This window comes from Petromyzon marinus, chromosome 2 (assembly GCF_048934315.1).
Source record: "Petromyzon marinus isolate PM22_M1 ecotype Great Lakes invasive population chromosome 2, UKy_Petmar_22M1.pri1.0, whole genome shotgun sequence".
Lineage (NCBI taxonomy): Eukaryota > Metazoa > Chordata > Hyperoartia > Petromyzontiformes > Petromyzontidae > Petromyzon > Petromyzon marinus.
This window is the reverse complement of record NC_133668.1, coordinates 25627665-25653843: the sequence shown is the minus strand read 5'-3', so window position 1 is coordinate 25653843 and position 26179 is coordinate 25627665. Positions and strand designations below refer to the sequence as shown.

At 48.6% G+C, this 26179-nt stretch overlaps 1 long non-coding RNA gene across 1 annotated transcript; it reads right to left on the bottom strand.

Annotated features, from left to right (window-relative positions):
* Window positions 1-22042: 22042 nt before the first annotated feature.
* Window positions 22043-25195, bottom strand: LOC142929800 (uncharacterized). The gene is made up of 2 exons (XR_012945950.1): window positions 24118-25195; window positions 22043-22571 (listed from the first exon to the last, which is right to left on the bottom strand). It is a non-coding gene; the product is annotated as an uncharacterized LOC142929800 (long non-coding RNA).
* Window positions 25196-26179: the final 984 nt, after the last annotated feature.

Below are 26179 nucleotides of genomic sequence, written 5' to 3'. Positions count from 1 at the left end.
TCGCTCCAACACCGCTCCACCACCGCTCCACCACCGCTCCACCACCGCTCCCAACACCGCTCCCAACACCGCTCCACCACCGCTCCACCACCGCTCCACCACCGCTCCACCACCGCTCCAACACCGCTCCCAACACCGCTCCAACACCGCTCCAACATCGCTGCAACACCGCTCCAACACCGCTCCAACACCGCTCCAACACAGCTCCAACACCGCTCCAACACCGCTCCAACACCGCTCCAACACCGCTCCAACACCGCTCCAACACCGCTCCAACACCGCTCCAACACCGCTCCACCACCGCTCCAACACCGCTCCAACACCGCTCCCAACACCGCTCCAACACCGCTCCAACACCGCTCCAACACCGCTCCAACACCGCTCCCAACACCGCTCCAACACCGCTCCACCACCGCTCCACCACAGCTCCCAACACCGCTCCACCACCGCTCCAACACCGCTCCCAACACCGCTCCCAACACCGCTCCAACACCGCTCCACCACCGCTCCACCACCGCTCCACCACCGCTCCCACCACCGCTCCAACACCGCTCCAACACCGCTCCAACACCGCTCCACCACCGCTCCACACACGCACACAGACATCGCGCACTCTGAGAATGCGATCGCGCATCGGGCGCACACGCTATGCATGCACCACGTCAATTCGTACCGAATAAATACCGCGCGTTATGTTTTTTTTTTTCCAAAGCGAAATAATTTAAAGGCTTTGGGGGGAAAACAATTTTCTACAGTACTTGTTGCTTGGATGGCCTATATTGGTCAAAATGTTACTTTTTAAAAAGGCGCGTGTGTACTCTATTAACTATCCAAATTGTACTGTTGTTTTGTATTGTGTAACTATATATATACTTTTGATTTAAAGCTTTCGTGACTGCAGTAATTCATATTCTTAGCTCTTTCGGTAAAGTCACGTTGTTTCCCTTCAACGTGACTTTACCGAAAGAGCTAAGAATATATATACACTGTTTATATAAAGAGAATATATCATAAATTTAAATATTATGTATTTCATACGTTGTAAAATAATATACATGATTTCATAAGCGTTCTGCGAAGGCAGTACAGATGTCATTGTATTTACATAAATGTCTACATACCATGGAATACAATAAGATCATGAACGTTTTACAATTATAAATGCTGTATAAATCATACGCGCGAGCCGTTAATTGGATGCGATAAATCGGTACACGTGTGTAGCGGGAGTACAAATCGCATATCGATGCACAAAGGGATGTGTGTACCAGATTCAAACTAAATGTAACATTTTTTTTTAATTTTACCAAATAATGCCCTTTGAGATATATAGCTATATTTTTTTCAGAAGCGACCTGGATATCACGAATGAGAGCTCAACGAAGTGGCTTATCACGTGGAATGATTGAAAAGTGGCCAAATAGTATGAACGCGCGTGATGTTGATTCTAAATGTGGAGGGAAAAAGCGGAGGACCTGGAGGAGAATCCACAAGGAGGGAGAGACACGAAAGATCCAGCTACACAGCCGTCAGGGTCGCGATCGAACCCACGACCTCCTGTATACCAGTCGAGGTAGTTCACATCTCCTAGCCACCAGGCGCACGGGGCCTACGTACCTACAAAAGAGGTATTGCAAAGAACGCCGTGATTAAATACATGTATATTATTTGAACATTGCTGTTCGTGGACGTGAACCATGAACGACGGCTCGCATGCGTTTCGATTATTTGGCTGCGATAGATGTCCACATGAGGAGCCACTCTGCCGAGCTGTAAATTGTCGCCCAGTCGGCCTCTGAAAGACAACTAATAGCTCATTGGGCTTTACCTGGTACAATGAAAAAGATAGTTTCGTTTTCGTTTATTTATTGTCGGGTTTTTTTTGCATTGTTTGTTATTGTAATTTGCTGACCCGCCCCGTTCTGGACGTCTGTGAAAAAAAAAGAGATTCATAGCGCATCGGATTTCTCCAGGATACGTGAAGATTGTGATTCTGAAAGATTGTGATTCTGTATCCGTGCGTGCGTGTTCCTGTATGCACCCCGCGACCCGAGTTCGATTCCCTCTCACGGCCAACATCGGTGACGAATATCTGAACCTGTCCTGGGCCTCTCCCCTAGGTCGACTCAGCCTTTAAAACGAGTACCTGGTGCGGTGTGGAAACAGCAACACTGCGGCGGGGGGGGGGAGACAAAGGCGGCCGGGCGTGGTGTTGTCACCCACCCCTTCGTGTGTCGTGTCGGCCTACACGTATAGGTGCTCGCTAACAACACTCGTCCCAAAAGGCTGTTGAAGGCGATAGGGAGGAGATCTTGTCTATGCACGTATGTACGTGATCATCCATGTATGATGTTAGGATGTACATACTGTGCATGCATCCCAAAACTTAAACATCCTGTACGGCTATTTCTGGAGAAACTGATCGGATAAAATGATTAACAGGTCAAACCTGCGAAAAATAACTTTTAGTAAATAAACCGTCACTGTTTTTATTTGGTGATGCTGTAAAACAACGTTATGAACAGAGAAACGTATTATATATCCATTCTTCGTGTACCCCGTGGTAAATATATGTATACACACACATGACCGTCTCCAGCTCTTATCCACTCTATCGGCCTCTCCGGCCTTCCCTTTGTGCCGTGTAGAAGGACCATGGCCCGGAACGTCGCTTGCTCTATATTTGTCTTCATAAGGTTTTTTTTGTTCTTGATATCTGTGCTTGTGTACCAACGCAGCAACAGCAGCAGCATCGCCACCAAATAATTTACCAATGTTAAGTTTGGATGTACATTGCATTGCCAATTATTATTGTTGCCAATTATTTGCCGACAAAAAACCCCATCCATTGCATCATCGGACATGTATATTTTTTTCTGTGCGATTATTTATGCGGCTATAAAGTAGGGCAATTGCCCGAAACGTTGCACATCGTAGATGTGTTTTCTTTATAAGGCCGCGGTGTAATTGACGGGATGTGTTGTTGTGCTGTTATTATTATTATTGTGCTGTTATTGTTGAATGCATGCTAAGGTTTTCAGTCGATCTGTGTGATATCACGCTAGCGATTAAGTTTGATGCAGCGGCTATAATCAATACTCATTCATTCGCGGTCTTGCGGATTTGTGCAAGTATGTAACCAACAACAGGTCATTACAGATATTAAACCAAAAAAAATATTGCGTGTGGATTCACCTACGTACATTCTGTAGGCGGGATACATTACCTCCATATAAGTTTCGTCTTTTTGGTGAACTTGTACAATTGACGAGGATTAATTCGTAAAATATGGAAACCGTATTGAACGTGAAGTGGCGGCTTATCGTCGGTGGCGAGTGGTGCTCGAGCCTCTGCCGATCTGCTCGTTCACCAATCCGCACGGACCAGCGTGGTGGCGAGGTTTGCTCAAACAAAGAAACAAACGGAGGCCCGCAACGAGCATTGACCTGGCAAAGGTCTGCTCGCCACGAGGATTGTTGGACCCGTGCTACGTGCGTATTTGTGAAACGTGTGCGCGTGTTCCTGGCTTCAAGCATCAATCGCTCGACGTTCGGCGCTCACAGTTAAAAAAATCTGGGATGAGATTTCGGAATCGGCCATGGGGTGATGGATCGAGCGAGTGTGCGCATCAGCACCGTCTTAATCAGCAGCATCATACTCATAATCAGCATCCTCACGAGATGCATCATAATTGGCAACCGAAATGCCACCCGCGCAACTTCCCCCGTGTCTCACGCAACTCACCACCCCCGTCTCACGCAACTCTCCACCGTCTCACGCAACTTTCCCAGTGTTTCACGCAACTCATCACCGTCTCACGCAATTCCCCCCGTGTCTCACGCAACTCACCACCGTCTCACGCAACTCACCACCGTCTCACGCAACTCTCCCCGTGTCTCACGCAACTCGTCTCACGCAACTCACCACCGTCTCACGCAACTCACCACCGTCTCACGCAACTCTCCCAGTGTTTCACGCAACTCATCACCGTCTCACGCAACTCCCCCCGTGTCTCACGCAACTCACCACCGTCTCACGCAACTCACCACCGTCTCACGCAACTCTCCCCGTGTCTCACGCAACTCGTCTCACGCAACTCACCACCGTCTCACGCAACTCACCACCGTCTCACGCAACTCACCACCGTCTCACGCAACTCCTCCTGTGTCTCATGCAACTCACCACCGTCTCACGCAACTCCCCCCGTGTCTCACGCAACTCACCACCGTCTCACGCAACTCACCACCGTCTCACGCAACTCAGCAGACCGTGGCACACACGGGGAGACTCACCCTGGGCCAGCATGCTCCGCGACGCGTGTGCACGTGTGTGTGTGTGTCGCATGCATTATAAACACACGTGTGTGTGTGCACGTGTGTGTGTGCACGTGTGTGTGTGCACGTGTGTGTGTGCACGTGTGTGTGTGCACGTGTGTGTGTGCACGTGTGTGTGTGCACGTGTGTGTGTGCACGTGTGTGTGTGCACGTGTGTGTGTGCACGTGTGTGTGTGCACGTGTGTGCGTGTCGCATGCATTATAAACACACGTGTGTGTGTGTGTCGCATGCATTATAAACACACGTGGCGTTACACTGATAGAATATATAGCATGGTTAATTTACATATATCTGTGTTCAACTATGAAGCTTCCAATGTCAATAATATACATGTTGATAAGAGCTAGAGTCATGCATAAGAGCGTATTATATTTCTCGTGACAATGAAGTTAGGAGCTTCGCAACGCGACACATTTCCACGATAATTTACAATCGCTTTCAATTGCTGGAAAATGTATTCATAGTCGGTGTTTGAATAAGTCGTTAAAAAAGACGCACTTATAAATGTGTTAAGTATGTAAATATGTATTTATTACGAATAAAGATGAGCAGTGTATTATTTTAGTTCGCGGATTCCATCTGGTCGAACTTATTAACGGGTTTTACAGATTGCCCTCTAACAGTAGTAGATGCGTTCCAAAAAAAGGGCGCACGAGCAGACAGTACACACACAGTGCACATACTACACATACAGTATACACCCAATACACACAGTACACACACAGTGCACAAAGTACACACACAGTACACAAAGTTTACACCCAGTGCACATACAGTATACACCCAATACACACATCACAAGGTATATTACACACACATTACATACAATACACCCAGTACATACACAGTACACTCAGTACACATACAATGTCATCCCATTCCGACTGCAAAGCCGAATCTGAGTGAATTCAAACCGCATGATACAAGCGAATTTTGCGTATAAATAGGTTAGTGCGTTAGTCGCATATACAGCGCTAAATCGCACAAAGCGAACCCACAGAGCGAGGTGGATGGACTGTTTTATACGGGGTCCCCTTTTTGAGACCGACTATGGATTTCCAATCCTCTCGCTAGCAGACACGACAGCAGGTAAGTTCTAGATTTGAAGTTTTCGTGACTGCAGGGATCCATACTCTTTGGTTCTTTCGGTAAAGTCACGTGGGTAGAAAAATAAAATAAATTAAATCACGACGTTTCTATCGCAACACAAGCAATCATCAGCAGGTGGAGAAATCACAGCAAGAAAATATTTTATTTTTTACCTACGTGACTTTACCGAAAGAACCCAAGAGTATGACTGCAGGTAAGTGGATATATTCATACATCGTAAGCTTTATTGAGCAGTTCTGTCATGCATCTTCGACTGAACTGGTTCAATGTCTGAGAAGAGTCTCGAGATAGTGTGGAGCAAATCAGTGTCGAAACTTGAAAGAAGATTATGTCAAACCTTCTTTCGCGCCGTACGGAACCAACCGTGCTATGCATTCGACGAATGTGCACAGCTTTTAGAGTATTTGGCTGCTTTAAATGTCCACGTGATGAGCCACTCCGTTGGAACTCTCATTTGAGACAGCCAGGTCGCTCATAAAAATATATATGTAGCTCAGTGAGCCATACTTGGTAAAACACTTAATGTGTTTTTAGTTTTAGTTTGTAATGTGCACAGGTGTTTTGGAGGCTACGATCACTGCTTGGCCATCCGTTGGTTGTAGACTGTTTCTCTCGCGACCAGGGCGAGGCGATTTGCCTGGAAAGAGGAGTTTGAATGAATGGATGGTATCGGGGCAATAGCCAGGGTGATGACGGAAGGGCAAATGAAGATTCTGTTGTGGAAAGAGAGAGACACACCGAGACGATCTAATATTTCCCAACGTATTTATAGCGGAAAGTCGCCAAATCCGAAAGTCAAAACAGTCCATAGATTGATCTAAAATCGTCGTGCTGTGTGGCACGACGATTTTACCCCCCTTCGGTTTTGAACGCAGTGCAGTTAAAGGAAAACCGGATTCTGAGTTAATATTTATCGCACACCTGCACGTGCACGATGCTGCTTAACCTGCATCATACCGCCGTTTGAAACGTCGCTGGATTTGCCGCTGTGACGCCATTTCTTGTCTTGATTACGCTGATTATATTCGCGACACGGATGATCCCGTTCAACCAGTTGCCCGGCTATTTTACACGGGAGATTTGTGGTGAGAGAGCAGCAGCAGCAGCATTGAAACAAAGAGGAACATCTCCCCCACCAATATTGCAGAGAGCGAGTGCACGGTCTTTAAGAAATACATTGCACGACAAACACACGTGCTTGTTTGACGGTCGTAAATGAAACAGACGCGAGTCAACAGCACTTTGCAAATATAACGTTAGACCAAGAGTCGACAGAAAATATAGGTACATGTGCAAGTAAACTCTATAATTTGGTCGAACAAAGATAAAGATCCCCCGTATAGCCTTAGCAGACCGTTGGGGCAAGTACTGTTAGCGGGTAGCACCTATGAAGGTCGACAAAGCACACGATGGGATGGGTGGCCAGGACAAAACTCCCGGCGGCCTTTGCCTCCCTCGTGGCAATGTTTACACACTGCAGCACCAGGCACTTGTTTGAGGCTGAGTCGACCTAACAGTACCCGATTTTTTTGTGAAACAAACACACGCGAATCGAAAGAGACAGTGCAAACAATGTAGGCACTATAGAGGCGCCAGAGAAAACCAAGCTAAGTACACCGCCTGTGTCAGAATCAGAATATGTATTTATACCGGAGGAATTCGATGAGCGAAACAGATATTTTCACAGACTTGTCAAGTAAGGGCATTTCAGAACGTTACAACAACAAACAATACAAAAAAAACGACAGGAGTGCAGTTTATGGAAAAGGTAAATAAATAACTTTAAAGAAAGATAATGAAACTACATTTTTTTTGTTTTACCTTACCAGATAAAACCCACTGGAGGTATTAACTCATTTTTCAGAAGCGACCTAGCTAGCAAAAATTACAGCTCAGCAGAGTGGCTTATCATCGCGTGTACATTTATAGCGGAACAAAAAAAAGAATCCGAGTCTGCATTCTCCAAAGTCTACGTGAGTCTCTGTGACCTCGCGAACGCGTTGCTTCGATAGCGAGCGGGCCACCTCGCTTGGCAAAGTTCCGATTCGCCCACGTTGCCCGCGCGATTTAACGATCTAAATAACTAAATATTTTTTGCCGAGATTTTTTTCACTCCCAGGCACAGGGCCCTTCACTGAGAGAAGATTCTCATGGAGGCGAGTGAGCTCTGAGTACGACGTTACTTGATTGATATTGATCATGATAATAGTTGCATCATCTCCTCGGTCGATATGCCATTATCGATTTTACCGATTGTCGTAGTCATTGTGCCCTCTGTATTCGCGAGGGACACGTTCCGGAGATGCTCGTGAATAGCAAATGTCGTGAATAGAAAATTTCACGAATAATTATATTGGCCCACGAAAACCTATCTTTTTAATGAATTACCTGAAATAAATACGGAAATAAGCTATTAAATGCATAGTCATGATCATAACACAAAAATGGTAAGTACAAATACGCATTCAATATAAATATTAAAGTATCTCATCACTTTCTCTCTCTCTCTCTATGCAACCGTGTACAGTTTCAGATACGATTCGCGGATGGCCGAAATCGCGGACAGCAAGTTCGAGAATAACGAGGGGAAACGTATAATCATTATTATTGTTGTTGCATTACAGTTCATTGTAAACCCGCACGCCCATACACCAGAAACATTTCCCTTTAACCGCCCCATGTTAATTTTAAAATAAAATGAATAAAAACAGACTGTGTAGCCTATATATGTAACAAATATAAATGCAATTTCAATGATCACCAGACCACCACCCCATCAAAGACTTGTAGATTTTGATTTAAAGCTTTCGTGACTGCAGGGCTTCATATTCTTGGTTCTTTCGGTAAAGTCACCACGTAGAAGGGAAAAAATATATATTTTTTATATTTTATTGTTTCCCTTCTACGTGACTTTACCGAAAGAACCAATCACACTTGTAGATTTGTTGTATGCATTTATTTCAAACCAACAATAGCACACGCGAGACGAGCGGAGGAAAAGGCTGGAATGATCACGAACGCTTGAGTCAGTAGGACATCGCCACTGATTGGCCACACAGCCGCGACGTGCTGTGACCTCACATCCGCTCTGTGACCACACAGCCACTGTGCGACCACGCTTGCTGTTGCCACTGTCGTGAGTGCACGCGGTCACCGCAAGAGGGCGCGATTTTAAACCCAACGCGCGGCCTTTCTCATTCAAGGTCACGTTAATCTCCAAGGTTGCGGCGCTAGCACCGCCACCGTTGTTTCGCCTTCCACCGTATCATCGTCCGGTAATTAAATAATAAACAACAAACACGCTACTATTAGCAGGCGACAATGTTTGGTCCCGTGAACCTTCATCGATGATATACGGTCGAGCAATCACAGCCGTTAATTATCTCAAACTAACAACAACAACAACACACGTGCCGATATTTTTGCTTGTCAAGTAGGATTTAAATTAAAAGTCTAGTTCAATCGAGGGTACCCGTTGTGCCGAAATGGCAGGGACAGTTCTGCAGATGGTTTTTGTTTTGTTTTTTAAGAACTCCCCCACTTCCCTCCCCCAGTACCCTCACTGCTCCCCCGTGAAGCTCGGCCAAGGAGACATCGTGTCACGCGCGATGAGTGCCCGACCTGCCAGTGCTCGCACGCCTCTGCGATGATTTGCGCGTGGGCAGAGCCGTCTGAGGAAGGGGGCGCAGGGGGGGGGGCTCTGGAGAACACGGGCAGCAGTTAATAATAATGTTTTATCATCTCTACACTTCGCACTTCAAATATACACGGGGAGAGAGAGCGTTTGTGTGTGTGTGTGTGAGAGAGACGGGGAGAGAAAGAAGCCTTACTCCGCATGAGCGAATCGCGCGGTTTCTCCACGATAATCGTCACAATATTTGTTGATGCTGGAGGAATCCGATGAGCCGTGAAGTTAATTTTACACTTAAAATTTTCGTTTCTGTAGGAATTCACATTCTTTGGTTCTTTCGGTAAAGTCACGTAGATAGATGGAAAAGATAAAAAGTGAAAACAAATACCACGACGTTTAGATCGCAACACAAGCAGTCGTCATCAGGAAAAAGGGGGTTATCCTCTAAAGGCAAACTGTTGCCTTTATTTTGTATTTATTTTGTTCTACTTATCTACGTGACTTTACCGAAAGAACCAAAGAATATGAGCTATGAAGTATTTTTTTTGTCACACATGTCCAGTAAATAGGACGGTCAGAACGTTACAACAACAAACGACACAAAAGCACGATAGAAGTGGACATTACAGGAAAGATGAAACACATTTTACTTTCAACAATATATACAAAATAATGCCAAACTATTTGTTTTTGTATCTTACCAGGTAATGCTCGCCGAGGGATTATTTTTCAGAAGCGACCTGGTCGCAAATGATAGCTCAACAAAGTGGCTCATCGTCTTTTCTAGATTTAAAGCTTTCGTGACTGCTATGCTCCATAATCTTTGGTTCTATTGGGTAAAGTCACGTAGGTAAAAAATAAAATAACAAAAATCACGACGTTTTCACTCCAGCGCAGTCCTCCAGACCAGTCTCGTCCCTTCACCTGATGAAGGCCGCTTGTGTTGTGGCCGAAAAAATGTGAAAATGTGATCATAATAATAAGTCTAAAATAATCTAAGGGCACGTTTTTCAACTTTGGCTGTCGACGATCAAGCTAGCGGTCAACACCTCCCCGCCACTACACTTGATGACACCGGACATCGATATTCCCCAATTAATCTGTTGTCGAAAGCGGCCTCCCAATTGTCGTCGGATATTTGGCGAATTCCGTCCGCGTGCCGAAGTCTCTCTCTGCCCAACGGGAATGTGGACAATTTCCCGTGGCTGTGAGGTTTTGGTCGTTGTTATTGTTGTTGCCCGTTTCGTCAATATACGAATCTGTATCACGTTGTACGGGTTTGCCTCGCTTTATGTGGTAGATGCGTTCCAAAAAAAAAGGAGGGAGGGGTGGGGGTCCTACAAAGCGAAATCGCGTCACGTAGACGGCACAATCGACACAATCTACAAAGCGGAACCGCAGGTGGAGACACTTGCCTGCCGAGTAGCGAACACGGTACACGCGCAGTGTACACTCAGCACAAGGGCAGTACATGCGCAGTACACGCGCAGTACACGGGCAGTACACACACACAATGTTGTCCCACGTCCGACCGGTAGAAATAGGTTCGCCGCGTTCACGCGAAATCGCACGAACCGAACTTCGCAAATAGCGAGGGAAACCTGGTGACTCGTATCGCTGCAGAACGAGTATATTGTGGCCACGCAAACCCAAACTATGGACCGTACGAAAGAGCCACACGGACACGTTGAGATACACACGGACCCAGAGACACGTAGAGATACATAGAGACACACAGAGACACATTAAAGACAAGCCACAGTAGTGGGATTGTGGCCACGCAAACACAATCCGTAGACCCATGAAGTGAACCACTGTGGTCCGCGCTCCTTCAACGGAGGAGGAGGAGGAACGGCAAACACGACGCGAACTCCCTCTTCTCTGTTGAAGCCCTCTCGTTGTGGCCAACAGCAGACCTCGGCATTGAGCTTCTGAGCCTTCTTGCTGTACTGCCACCATGCGCAACAACAGAATGGCTTCGTCTCGGGGTGGGTGGGGGAGGGGGGGGAGTGTAGCGAACGTTGCGTGCAAGTTGAACACACGCGTGCCGTGTGTCTGCGGGTATATTTCTGTTGCGCGTGGTTATTTTTTTACTGCGTTGGGACACCTCAAGTATTCAATGCGTGTCACTAATTTGATCACGGATATACATTCAGCCAAATGAAACAATATATATACACACACACACATATACTGCATATATAATACATTAGGAGGAGCGGTGGCGCAGTGATTAGCACGCTTTATGAATCGTTGTTGGGGGTTCACCTTAACACGTAGGGTTTCGCGACCAATATTATTCATAATAAAAGGTTTTTGGGTTAGATCGCGTTATTTATAAATGTGTCGTAACCCTCCACCACCCGACACGGCCAATCAGCAAAAAAGTGTCACGTTGACAAAAGACAAATAATTCACCACTTTAGCCCACCGGTGTATTGAAGAGTGAATCCACAACATTTACAGTTTGAGTACGACATTTCGCTGGTAATTACATCCAGCATCACCGGTGGGCTAAAGTAGTGAATTATTTGTCTTTTGTCAACGTGACACTTTTTTGCTGATTGGCCGTGTCGGGTGGTGGAGAGTTACGACACATTTATAAATAACGCGATCTAACCCAAAAACCTTTATTATGGGGTTCACCTTCACCAACCAGCACTAGCTAGCGTGGTGAAGTATGGTTAAACAAATCCCCACCCCCCTTAATCACGACTGACACGGAGAGGGAGATAGTCGTCATTCAGCAGTGGAGTAAGTAAAACAAAGACAAAATCCCCCGTATAACCTTAACAGACTGTAGGGGCAAGTGCTATTCGCGAGCACCTATGAAGAGCGCCACGGCACACGAGGGGGTGGGTGGCCAACACCGCGCCCGCCCGCCTTTGTCTCCCCAGTGGCGATGTTCACACATCGCACCAGGTACTCATTTGAGGTTGAGTCGACCTAGTGGAGACCCAGAACTGATTCACCGTCACGGGTGTTGGCCGAGCGGGAATGGAACCCAGGTTGGCCAGGTTCGTAGCGCAGCGTAGTGCTAAACCACTACGCAACCACTCCCTCGGTAAGTCAAACGTATCACCCAAACACACAACAACTCTATTCTATACCGCACGCTGTGTTAATTAAATATGGCACGCTAACTGTATATCACTGTCGTCGCAATCACGCATTATGTATATTGTACCAACTAATATTCACACTTACTTAGCATTGTGTAAACGCGCATCCTAGATCGTATTTTATCGTACGATGGATAGCATCCGTTATTGCGAACGAAGCAGTCCACGAATATTCACAACGATCATCTGAAACAACAGCGACCCAAAAAAAAATAATCCACCGCTTCCTTACATTCATTGAAAAATTGTCATTATTATAATTGTTGTTATTACAAATTGACCCGTTTAGCAACACCGCCATTCGGTATTATTGCGTCGCAACGGGGCGCCACGGATCTTGGTCGGGTTCGACGCTCTGGTTGTATGCCGGCTAAGCCACGGCGGGTCTTGTTGTATCTTGCCGTCACGTGCGGTGAAAAAGAGCGTCGCAACTCATAGGATTCTTCCACGATAAGTAAAGCTTCTGATTCTGACATTATTGCCGCCATCATTATTATTATTATTGTCATTGACTGGGTACAAACCGGGCAAACGTCTGAGCGCAAGTCGGACGCCTCTATTGATTCAAGATCTGTGCGGGCAGCGGTCAAGTCGACCGTTCTCTTAACTCTGCCAGCTTAGTGGATCTCTCTGCGGTCTCCATCCGTCCGTCCATCAGTGCCGCGGCACAACAGCAGCAGCAGCAGCAGCAGCATCAGCGTCTTCTTTGGCGTGGCATTTGTGGGGGACTGCCACAAATGACAAAATTGACGTCGAGATTTGATATTCCCCATTCGACTGCTTCCGGAGAGACGAGCCGCCGAGCGATCCGCAGTCGTTGGCGAAGCGTGTCACGGTCTGAGCTGTCGTAGCCACCCACAGTCGCGACGTGGACATCTCGTTCATTTTCAATCCGTGGAGAAAGTGTCCCCGCATCTTCCACGGGAGTGTCCGCATCCGATTCAAGGAGGCAAGCGGCGAATTACGATGGTGCCAGGGACTGCTTTGACGCACAGCCGCAATGTTTAAGATTAAAGAGTCATCTCTTTAGAACTGCTGGCCGTTGTTGTTGTTGTTGTGGTGTTTAGTTTGTTCTCCACCCCCGCACAACTCTGACTAGCACGGTTGACTACGTACGGTGCGAAGGAAGTTCAACGTACATACGTACATTAAAGTGGCAGCAAAATTGGAGAGAATGTGGGGGGAGAGGGTAGAAATGTTTCGTGAGATCTGGGGGCTCCACATTCTAACCACAAGACAAAGATTCTCCCGATAATCATAATTATTTCATCAAGCGCTGTACAGGACACAGCAGCAGACACTCAGAATAAACAACAATGTTATGAATACATTTTTAGAATAATTTACTAAATGGATTAAAAGTTTAATTAGCGGAAACGTATTCTTTGGGTCTTTCGGTAAAAGTCACGTAGATAGTTTCAAAGAAAATAACAAACCTATCTACGTGACTTTACCGAAAGACCTAAAGAATATGAATTCCTGCAGTCACGAAAGCTTCAAGTGAAGATTTAGCGGAAACGCAAACATATGTTTGAAGGCGCATTTTAAACATGTCCACGGACTCAGAAAGCCGTGATACCTCGTCAAAGATCGTTCCATAGCCTGGGGGCTACATGGGAAAAATCCCGGTCACCCATAGACCGACACCTCGACCTGGGAATGCAGAGAAGTTCTGCATCCCCACATCTTAGTAACCTGGAGGGGATACGTGGATGCAAGCGTGTCAACGATGTAGGCTGGGCAAAGATCGTTCACTGCTTTCGTAGGCTAACAACAGCCTTCACAGACTGTCGGGGGCGAGTGTTGTTAGCGAGCACCTACGACAAAGACACACACAGCATCAGGAACATTCGGAAATTCGTGATGTAATTCGAATGTAAATATATATTTAATATAATGTATGCATTAATTCTCCCAGCACTGCGCTATTGTCGCGCGAATAATCACGAAAAATGTGCCGGCGATAATTGCTGCGATTTAAATGACTGTGCGTCTGCGTTACCCCCCCCCCCCCTCCTCCCCCAGTTAATATAGCGTGAGCTGTTTGTGGAATTATAAATATTATAATACTAGTAATGTCTTAACGGTAATATAATCTACAACGTGATTTTTTTTCCCGCTACAAGTAAAAAAAAGGCCGGCTGGTGCGTTATAATCGCCACGTGTCTCACACGACATTATGTTTTTCGGAGCGGTGTATTATTTATGAATGCTATGTTTGTAATTAACGTATTAATTTTTCATTGATTAATTGTTTTTTGGGAGGGGGGGGGGAGAGCGGTGGTGTGTTGACTGGAGGCGGACACGCGTGTGGAATCTCGTGACAAATAACACCCTTCAAATCGTGTTAATAATGCACTCGGGCCGTTTCGTATAGAGTGTTGTCTGCGAATAGGGTTAGGTTGGATTGCGTAGGTGTGTGTGTGTCGACTCGGCCTCAAATGAGTACCTGGTGCGGTGTGTAAACATCGCCACTGGGGAGACAAAGGCGGTCGGGCGTGGTGCTGGCCACCCACCTTCTTCGTGTACCGTTCCCGCCTTCATTAGGTGCTCGCTAACAGCACTTGCACCTACAGTCTGTTAAGGCTACACGGGGGATCTTTGTATTTTGTGTGCCCGCAAACCTAACATGGTGCGCGGGTATAACAAGATACGCCGATTAAATATTGAGCCATACGGTATATACATATTAAGCAAATCGTCTTGGCGGGCATAATATACAACATCACTACTCTGGAGAGCTCCTCTAGTATTTAATAACGAAATCAATAATGTTTGGCTTCCTGTAGAGTACAGTAAACATTACTTTTTTTAAAATATATATCAATATTTCATTGCAATGGGTTTTTTTCGTGTGTAAAGAAAGGAGTGTGAACATTCGGCTGCCGCCTAGGGGAACACGTGTGTTCGTCCCGTATACATTAAAAAAATATCTATATCTATATTTAAGACGCACTCCGACAAAGCTGTACACGCGCGCTGCGTCGATAATGTAATGCAAAAGGTTGATCACTCGTACACACGAACAACCGACTACTGAACTATAGGGAGTGGAGTGGGGGGGGGGGGGTAGGTGGGTGCGTCTTATAATCCAGCAATTACGTCAAAGGTGTTTCTTTGCTCGATGTACCCCACGGGGGCAGGTAGCGGGGGCGCCGTAATCCGTGCAAGGGGGGGGCTGTGGTTGTCTCATTATTAGTGGGATACATTACCGCGTATTACAAAGCGATGATAGTGTCAGCATACATGTAGAGAGAGAGAGAGCCGTGTATAATCGCTCTAACGCGTTATCCATAACGCATTTAATATCACGCTGCGTCGGGTTTGAGTGCCGAGTTTATTTGATGTTTACGGATGACGGTCCCCGTTTAGGCAGTTGCTGCCCGGCTATTTTCACACCGGCAGATACGCAATGCGTGAGCGCAATAACAGCATGAAGAAAGAAAACACAGTCCATATACACACACAAAGATAAAGATCCCCCGTATAGCCTTAACAGACTGTAGGGGCAAGTGCTGTTAGCGAGCACCTATGAAGGCCGGATCGGTACACGAGGAGGTGGGTGGCCAGCACCACGCCCGACCGCCTTTGCCTCCCCAGTGGCAATGTTTACACACCGCACCAGGTACTCATTTGAGGCTGAGTTTGACCTAGGGGAGGCCAGGGACCGGTTCCAGATAATCGTCATTGGTGTTGGCCGTGAGCGGGAATCGAACCCGGGTCGCCAGGTTCATAGCGCAGCACGATAACCGCTACACTACGTACAGACACACATACAGACAAACACACAAATATCCGCATTGCAGAGAACGAGGACAAAACCATGGTCAGCAGGACTAACTTGCACAACTCACAACCACAATGTGCGCAATAGAGGTACGTGCTTCATGAAGAAGAGGGGTAATTGCCCACAACGTCGCTTAATAACAAAGAATATAAAACGATCCTCCGAAGGCAACAGTGTGATTGATGCCAAACCGGTTGAGCTTGTGTTGTTATTTGTCGTCGTGCGCCACTGCCAGTTCAGCATCACAGACACACTTGCGCGGAGTAATAACGCGCTTTGCGTGAACGTGAGTGTGCGTGGTGGGGGAGCGGTGGTGTTAGCGCCCGGCGACCCGAGTTCGATTTCCCGCTCACCGCCAACACCCAGTGACGATTATATGAACCGGTTCTGGGCCTCCTCTAGGTCGGCTCAGCCTCAAATGAGTACCTAGTGCGGTGTGTGAACATCGCCACTGGGGAGACAAAGGCGGTCGGGCGTGATGCTGGCCACCCACCCCCTGGCGTACCGTTCCGGCCTGATGCAATAAAGAAAATAAATGTACCTATTCGTCATCAATTGCTACTCGCTAACAGCACTTGCCCCAACAGTCTGTTAAAGGCTATACGGGGGATCTTTGTCTTTATGGGTTGGGGGAGCGGTAGCGTAAGAGATCAGCGCGCTGCGCTGCGAACCCGGCTACCCGAGTTCTATTCCCGCTCAGGGACGATTATCTAAACCTGGGCCTTCCCTCAAATGAGTACCTGGCGAGGTGCGTAAATCATGATCACGAGGAAGACAAAGGCAGCCGGGGATGGTGCCGGCTGCCCATCCCATTCGTGTGCCCGTTCCGGCCTTCATAGGTGCTCGCTAACAGCACTTGCCCCAACAGTCTGTTAAGGCTACACGGGGAGGGAGGGATCGTTGTCTGTATTGTCCGGGTGCGTTTCAATGTTTGCATTTGTAAATACAGCGAGGTGATGCAATAAAAAAACAATGTCTATATTCGTCATTATTTTCGATAATATTGTATGCACACATGTGCGACGTTCACCGACGTCCCAACTTCACAACTGTGCGAATGTGTACATGAACACGTGTGTACGTGAACACGTTTGTACACGTATCTTTTTACTTTGTGGATATGCGCGCTTCGGCATGGATGCGTGTGTCTGCGAGTTTGTTGGCGTACGTGTGTACGTACACTAATAGTACTGTACGACTTATAATCACGTAGTCTTATTCTGATAAGGGCCTCTTAATGGCAAAAAAAAACATGAAGTAAAATCCGTTACCATTGTTTCCTCTGTTAGAATAATAATTGTATTTATTTTTCATGTTTACCACGATAGCTTGTGGTTATTGATATCAATCATTCTTGACTCGGCTCAACTATTTATGCAAAGACAAAAAGACAAAGATTCCCCCTATTCATAATAAAGGTTTTTGGGTTAGATCGCGTTTATTTATAAATGTGTCGTAACCCTCCACCACCCGACACGACCAATCAGCAAAAAAAGTGTCACGTTGACAAAAGACAATTCACTACAACGTGACACTTTTTTTTTTGCTGATTGGCCGTGTCGGGCGGTGGAGGGTTACGACACATTTATAAATAAACGCGATCTAACCCAAACACCTTTATTATGAATAATATTGGTCGCGAAAGCCTACATCCCCCCTATATAGCCTTTGAGCAGACTGCTGAACACTGCTGAACCAAGTGCTGTTAGCGAGCACCGATTGAAAGCCGGCTCGGCACACGAGATGGGGATTGGGTCGCCAGCACCACGCCCGGCCGCCTTTGTCTCCCCAGTGCTCATGTTGACACACCGCACCAGGCATTCATTTGAGGCCGAGTGGACCGATAGGCATGCAATGAGTCCACCAGCACTACGCGCGTGCTAAATTATTTTCGATCGCATTCGAGACGTATTTAAGTAGCCTCTTAGTAGAGGGTGGCGTGGGGGGGGGGGGCTGTCTGGGTGAACCTCATGTGCGTAGAACGCCGCATGGCGAACCGAGTGGAACAAGGCGCGCGTCCAGAATCAGCACCTCGCTCGAGACGCAAACATCATCGCAAACCCCCTGGCTTTGACATTCCTCCATCTCCTCCTTCAAAGACCGGCAGAGCGGGGTCACCGTTAACCGCATCAGAGCATCGCCAACAGGCCCGTGCACACGTGTCCTCCTTAAACGGGGAATTAGAGACACAAGCCGGAGTTTGTGCGATCGTGGCCATGCATCTCGAACTGTGAACCACGCAGATACACGTGGGCAATACCCAGCGACTCATAGGAGATGCATACAGACGCTTAGATATACATAGAGAGAGGTACATTAAAGACATTGCGACTGTGGCCATGCAACCCAAACTATGGACCCATCTAGTGAACCACTGTGGTTCTGCGCTCCTTCAACAAAGCAGGAGGAACGGCAAGACGACACGAACTCTGTGTGTGTGTGTACTGAAGCCTCTCTCGTTGTGGCCAGCAGCACACCTCGATGTTGACATTGAGCTGATGAACCAGATTGCTGCTGGCACCGTGCGCCTGAAAATAATGTTGTGTGTATGTGTGTATGTGTGTGTTTACACATCGCTACGCGTTGGAATAATACTACGCAATAATAAGTACGGTATCAATACAAAAAAATATATGAACACACAAATGCACGCCTGGGTCGCGCAGCTTTCCGCGAGCCAGCTTATTCGGAGGTAGGGGTTTATAGTTGTCACGCCTTACGTGGTTTTGTGAAACTTCTATTTTTTTTTAAATGCCCGCTGGCGAGCTGCAAAGTGTGCAGGAGATAGCGGCGCAGGAAGCTTGGTTTGGTCAACTCACCTCTTGTGGCGAACACTCTCTCTGTGTGTTCGTCCCCTCGCAAGCGTGGTGGTGGTGGTGGTGGCTGCAGGTTTCTCCGGCCGAACTCGGGATTTCTCCGCAATTTTTTTTTTCAAATCAAGGCGCTCGCTCGTTCGTAGGAATTCGGCCGAAAACAAAAACAAAAAATATATCGCAACGTTTCGGAGCGTGAGCCTCGCCGAAAACGAGTCGCCTTGTGCGACTTGAGAGTCCGTGGAGACTTTCATTGGAAAGGCCGCGTGGGTAATGTCCATGACGCCGCGTCCGCTCGAAGGGATGAGATGGGCCGCGATGGTCACAAATATAATGACGGGAGTGGCAGCCACGAAAACAAATATAATCTTAACGTCAATCTCGTCCCAGAAGGAGATGGAGCAGTGAATACGCTCCGTCCAGGGTGCGTGAGAGGTGGCAACGGAGCTTGGGCGTGGCCTCCATCCAGCAGTCGATTGATCATGGTCTGCTGATGATGATGATGATGGTAATGACATTATTATTTTGGGAAGTCGATGCATCGGTGTGACTGTTTCATTGCACCGTAGCCACACGGAGCGATGTCGGGTGAGGCCCTGTCTCTGGAGAACAAAGAACGCATCCTCCTCCTCCTCCTCCTCCCAATCGTCTCCTCCGCAGTCCCCACTCATCATCCCATCCACTCGTCATCATCCCATCCACTCGTCATCATCCCATCCACTCGTCATCATCCCATCCACTCGTCATCATCCCATCCACTCGTCGTCATCCCATCCACTCGTCGTCATCCCATCCACTCGTCGTCATCCCATCCACTCGTCGTCATCCCATCCACTCGTCGTCATCCCATCCACTCGTCGTCATCCCATCCACTCGTCGTCATCCCATCCACTCGTCGTCATCCCATCCACTCGTCGTCATCCCATCCACTCGTCGTCATCCCATCCACTCGTCGTCATCCCATCCACTCGTCGTCATCCCATCCACTCGTCGTCATCCCATCCACTCGTCGTCATCCCATCCACTCGTCGTCATCCCATCCACTCGTCGTCATCCCATCCACTCGTCGTCATCCCATCCACTCGTCGTCATCCCATCCACTCGTCGTCATCCCATCCACTCGTCGTCATCCCATCCACTCGTCGTCATCCCATCCACTCGTCGTCATCCCATCCACTCGTCGTCATCCCATCCACTCGTCGTCATCCCATCCACTCGTCGTCATCCCATCCACTCGTCGTCATCCCATCCACTCGTCGTCATCCCATCCACTCGTCGTCATCCCATCCACTCGTCGTCATCCCATCCACTCGTCGTCATCCCATCCACTCGTCGTCATCCCATCCACTCGTCGTCATCCCATCCACTCGTCGTCATCCCATCCACTCGTCGTCATCCCATCCACTCGTCGTCATCCCATCCACTCGTCGTCATCCCATCCACTCGTCGTCATCCCATCCACTCGTCGTCATCCCATCCACTCGTCGTCATCCCATCCACTCGTCGTCATCCCATCCACTCGTCATCATCCCATCCACTCGTCATCATCCCATCAGCAGCAGTGTATGACCTTTGGCGAGCGCACAATTCCGCCGACATCAGCATCGGTTCATGTCTGTCTGTCTGTACGTACGGTTTGTTGAACTTCTTTCGCACCGTAGGTAGCCAACAGTGATAATCAGAGGTGCGGGAGGGGAAGGACAATAAACTAAACACACACGCAAAAAAAGTCAGTTCTATAGAAATACGTTTTTCAAGAACGAGCAAAGCTGCATCGCTTCCAGAGGTCGCCTGGACTGCGTTCTCCAAGAATATCGAGGCGCGCTTCGCCCGTCTCTCTCTGAACCTGAAACCCTACGTCCACTCAGTCTACGCACGGTGAGAACCTCGTGCACGTCGGTGGTGACAATTCCCACCCAGCCGCCTGGCTGATACCTTACGTTTAGCTTGGATTTATTTTTTAAAACATTGAGGCCCAGGGAACAAAGAACGGTATAGTCTAACACGTAGGCTTTCGTGACCAATATTATTAATAATAAACGTTTTTGGGTTAGATCGCGTTATTTTTAAATGTGTCGTGACCCTCCACCACCCGACACGGCCAAACAGTAAAGAGTGCCTCACATCATGTTGAATCACTCTTCAACACATCGGTGGGCTAAAGTAGTGAACTATTTGTCTTCTGTAAACGTGACACATTTTATTTTACTGTCTGGCCGTGTCGGGTGGTGGAGGGTTACGACACATTTAAAAATAACGCGATCTAACCCAAAAACTTTATTACAAATAACGGTATAATTGTTGTGACCGTTTAATGGAGAGACTCACCAAACTCCAGTTTCCGCAGATCACCACCACGCTCCTGCGGCTTTTCGCGTTTCCCAATTTACTCATCCCCGTTCAATTATAAATAAAATGCTTTCCACGCTGCGCGCGCACGATGATTGGTAAGCACGTCCTCCCACGTGACGCGCTAAGTAATTAACTGTCCGCGTTCATAGAGCCGATTCGAATTGAGATTGAGATCTTAGCGTACGCGTGTACGTGTACCACGTGTTCCGCGCGTCACGTGGGACGTGTTGAAGAATCATCGGGCGCGTGGAGCGTGGTACGAGTTAAATTGTGTTTGATTGGGGAGGAGATAATTGGTTAACCGCGGAAAGATGTTGAGGCGTAGCAGTGGGGGGTCCTTAAGAACAATAGTTTGTTGAACACCTTGGTGTAGTGAGTGTTATGACCGTTCCGTGATGTGTGTTCTTTAAACATCTGTCGTTACCACTGCTTCATAAGAAAATCAACTTCATTATGTCTGACGTTTCGGACACTGACCCATCTTTAGAACTCACTCTCTCTCCCTCTGCCATTGCTTGAAATGGCAGCTTTACAGTATATATATTTACTCCTAACTAGTAGCGGTATTTTCTCACTTTCTATCGGCTTTAGCGTCACACTCCACGGTGCCCGATTTACCTGGTGAAGTATTTTATAATCTTTGGTTGTCTGATCATTGTTATTGTTATTAAAATCATATTTCAAATGTCAGCTTTCAGTTCCTTTGTCGAATATTGGTCGAAATTATATTCGTTAGCGACGATCAGATCCGATATGTGTAAGACAATCGATAAATTACTGTTATACCAGCATCGATTATGTGGTTCTATGGGTAGCCAATCAAACTCCGCCATAGGAATGTGGAATTTCCAGCACTGATTCAGAAACCCCCAAAAGAGATGATTACGAGGCATCGAATTTTTTTTTTACACTTTTATATACAGTAACATGAATATACACATTTTTCCGTAAAAGTACGATTGTGAGATTTTTTTTACGCTTTCAATTCCGTTTCTGCATTAAAAAAGACACTCGATTTCAAATAACAGCACGCACGCACAGCGCGCGCGTGTGAACTTAATTTTTTTTTTTTTAAAGGCGCTCGTTCTTTATTTAAATAGGCGCGGTAATTACAATTGTCACAATTCCCGCGTGCCGTCTCTTGAAACGGCTCCACGAACCCTCTTCCGTCCAGGCCCGCGCGTCAAATCCATGCGGCCGAAGCGCTCTGGACAACCTCGTCCTCGGAGGGCCTCTCTCGTTCCTTCCGATGCCCGAGCCACTGATCCGTCGCTCCGTCTCCCAAAATGTGAAGGCTCCCTCGCCTTTGCCCCGCTCTCGGCGGGCGATGGAGGACGAGGGGGTTAGGAGGAGGGAGGGAGGTGTGGAGGTGGCAATATCCTTGCCGGGTTCCTCCCTCGACTGTGTCTCCCTAACGACGTCTGGGCCAAATGCACGCAAACAGAGAGAGAGAGAGACACACACACACGTACAGATGCACTCAGACTTACACACACACACGTACAGACGCGCTCACACTGACACACACACACGTACAGACGCGCTCAGACTTACACACACACACACACGTACAGACGCACTCACACTGACACACACACGTACAGACGCACTCAGACTGACACACACACACGTACAGACGCACTCAGAGTGACACACACACACGTACAGACGCACTCAGACTGACACACACACACGTACAGACGCACTCAGACTGACACACACACACACGTACAGACGCACTCAGACTGACACACACACACCTACAGACGCACTCAGATTGACACACACACCTACAGACGCACTCAGACTGACACACACACCTACAGACGCACTCAGACTGACACACACACACACGTACAGACGCACTCAGACTGACACACACACACGTACAGACGCACTCAGACTGACACACACACGCGTACAGACGCACTCAGACTGACACACACACACACACGTACAGACGCACTCAGACTGACACACACACACCTACAGACGCACTCAGATTGACACACACACCTACAGACGCACTCAGACTGACACACACACATACACATCTACAGACGCACTCAGACTGACACACACACCTACAGACGCACTCAGACTGACACACACACACACGTACAGACGCACTCAGACTGACACACACACACCTACATACGCACTCAGACTGACACACACACACATACGCGAACGCACACATTAGCATACACACGCGTACAACAACAACAACCGCCATTCGCCACTAAGTGGCGGTGACGTCACCACGACACTTGTGCCAGGCTATGTGCACCCTGAAGCCACGTGAAGTGTCGAACGCACACACAGACGCACTCGAGACTGACACACACACACACACGAACACACTCGCAGACAGAAGCACTGGGAATGTCACACAAACACACACGAAGACAAAGATCACCCGTGTAGCCTTAACAGACTGTAGGGAGCAAGTGCTGTTAGCGAGCACCTATGAAGGCCGGAACGGTACACGAGGGGGTGGGTGGCCAGCACCACGCCCGACCGCCTTTGTCTCCCCCGCGGCAATGTTTACACGAGGCATCACGTACTCATTTAAGGCTGAGTCGACGTAGGGGAGTCCCAGAACGAGTGGAGAAAGCACTCATTCACATTAGCCACGTAATCGAACTCCGGTGGCCGATTTTAATCGCGTAGTGCGCAAAATCACTGCGCCACCGCTCCCCACAGACACAAAGGGAAATATCCCCCACGACCCCACCCTCAAAGCACCTTTAACAGGCTGATGGGGCAAGTGCTGTTAGCGAGCACCTATTAATGCCGGGACTAAACAGGTCGATGTGGGCAGCACCACGCCCGGCCGCCTTTGTCTCCCTCGTAGCAAAGTTTCCACGTCGCATCAAGCACTAATTTCAGGCTTGGTCGACCTAAGGGAGGACCCAGGACCGACACGCACGCACACAAAGACAAAAATCCCCCGTATGACCTTACCAGACTTGTTGGGCCAAGTGCTGTTAGCGAGCACCACCTATGAAGGCCGCCACGACAGACGAGAGGGTGGGTGGCCAGCACCACGCGCGGTCCCCTTTGTCTCCTCCTTGGCGATGTTCAGACACCGCACGAGCTACTCATTTGAGGCTGAGTCGACCTAGGGGAGGCCCAGGACCAGGTTCAAACAATCGTCACTGGGTGTTTTTGCCGTGAGCGAGAAATCGAACGCGACCGTCCGGCACACGCGCAGCAGGGAACAGGTTTGCAGATTTGCAGAGAGCATTTGTCAGAGGTGCTGGGGGAGGGGGAAACATCCCTCAGCCTGGAAAACAACATGGGACGGGCTGATTGGGGCAAGGGTAGTGTACAAAGCAAAAGATTCCCCGTATAGCCGTAACAGACTGTGCGGGCAAGCGCCATTAGCGAGCACCTATAAAGGCCGGCACGTCACACGAGGGGGGTGGGTGACCAACACCACGCCCGGCCGCCTTTGTCTCCCTAGTGGCGATGTTTACACATCGTACCAGGTACTGATTTGATGCAGAGTCGACCTAGAGGAGGCCCAGGTTCAGATAATCGTCACTGGGTGCTTGGCCGTGAGCGGGAATCGAACCCGGGTCTCCGGATTCGTAGCGCAGCGTAGCGCTAACCGCTACACTACCGCTTCCTACCATGTGCGTACCCACGCACGCTCACACACACACGCACGTAACACACGTGGCGTGGGTAGATATTGGTGCCTGAACTTGGCCCGTGACGCTCCCTTGGGGTCGGCTCAACGTGAAGCAAAGCGGAGCGACGTGGCGCGGTCACGAACATCGGCACACTTGTGGCCGGGCGTGTGTGGTGCTGACCGTAGCGGGCCCCAATAGGTGCTCGCTAACTCCGTGTACACGGACATTTTAGCAACAACATGTGGCTATAGTTGTCCGCCGGTGTGCGTGTACGTCTGTGCATTTGACGATTATCTCAACCGGTCCTGGGCCTCCCATAGGTCGACTCAGCCTCAAACGAGTACCCGGTGCGGTGTGTAAACATCGCCACAGGGGAGACAAAGGCGGTCGGGCGTGGTGCTGGCCACCCACCCTCTCGTGTGCCGTTTCGGCCTTCATAGGTGCTCGCTAACAGCACTTGCCCCTACAGTCTGTTAAGGCTATACGGGGAATCTTTGTGTGCGTGCGTGTCGGTCCTGGGCCTCCCCTAGGTCGACTAAGCCTGAAATTAGCGTTGCGGTTTGGCGCCGTGCTGCGCTACGAAACCCAGCGGTCCCCGACTCACGATTCACGCTCACGGCCAACATCGGTGACGAATATCAGAGACCGGTCCGGGGCCTCCTCTAGGTCGACTTGGCCTGAAAATGTGTCACTGTTGTTGGCACGTGTAAATATCGGCATTGGGCAAAGTCTGGCCTGGGTGAGCAGGCCCGTGGGCCTCCTGACGATTATCTGAACCGGTCCAAGGCCTCCCCTAGGTCGACTCGGCCTCAAAATATTACCCGGGTGCCATGTGTGAACATCGCACCCAGGTAAACATCGCCACTGGGGCGACGAAGGCGGTCGGGCGTGGTGCTGGCCACCGACCCCTTCGTGTGCCGCGCCGCCCTAAAGTCACCCACTTGTAACGCGCTGCGCAGATTTCGTTTCCGACGCTGCCAACAACAAGCGGCCACGCCCTGTTGCACCGACACGAGGATGCTTGGCCAACTCCGTGAATGCGGTGATTAACGAATGAGTCGGTTCGGCGGTTGACTCGTTCGTAAGCGACTACAAAATGCCGAAGTGCTGCAGCAAACGGAGAAGACAAGGCCGTGCGAGAGCTGTCCGGGTGGGCCACGTCGCTTGGTCCATCGTACAGATGGAGAGCGACGGAGATAAGCCCACTTCCTGGGGCTCCATCTCCTGGCGAGTTTGTGATATATCGCTCTCGACGGGAAGAAGGGATTTCACGACGTCAAAAGAAAGCTCTGTTATTGTAATTTTAAAACCAGGTAAGGCCCACTGAACTATATAGATATTTTTTTTCTTTTGTCAGAAGCGACCTTGTCACAAATGATGGCTCAACG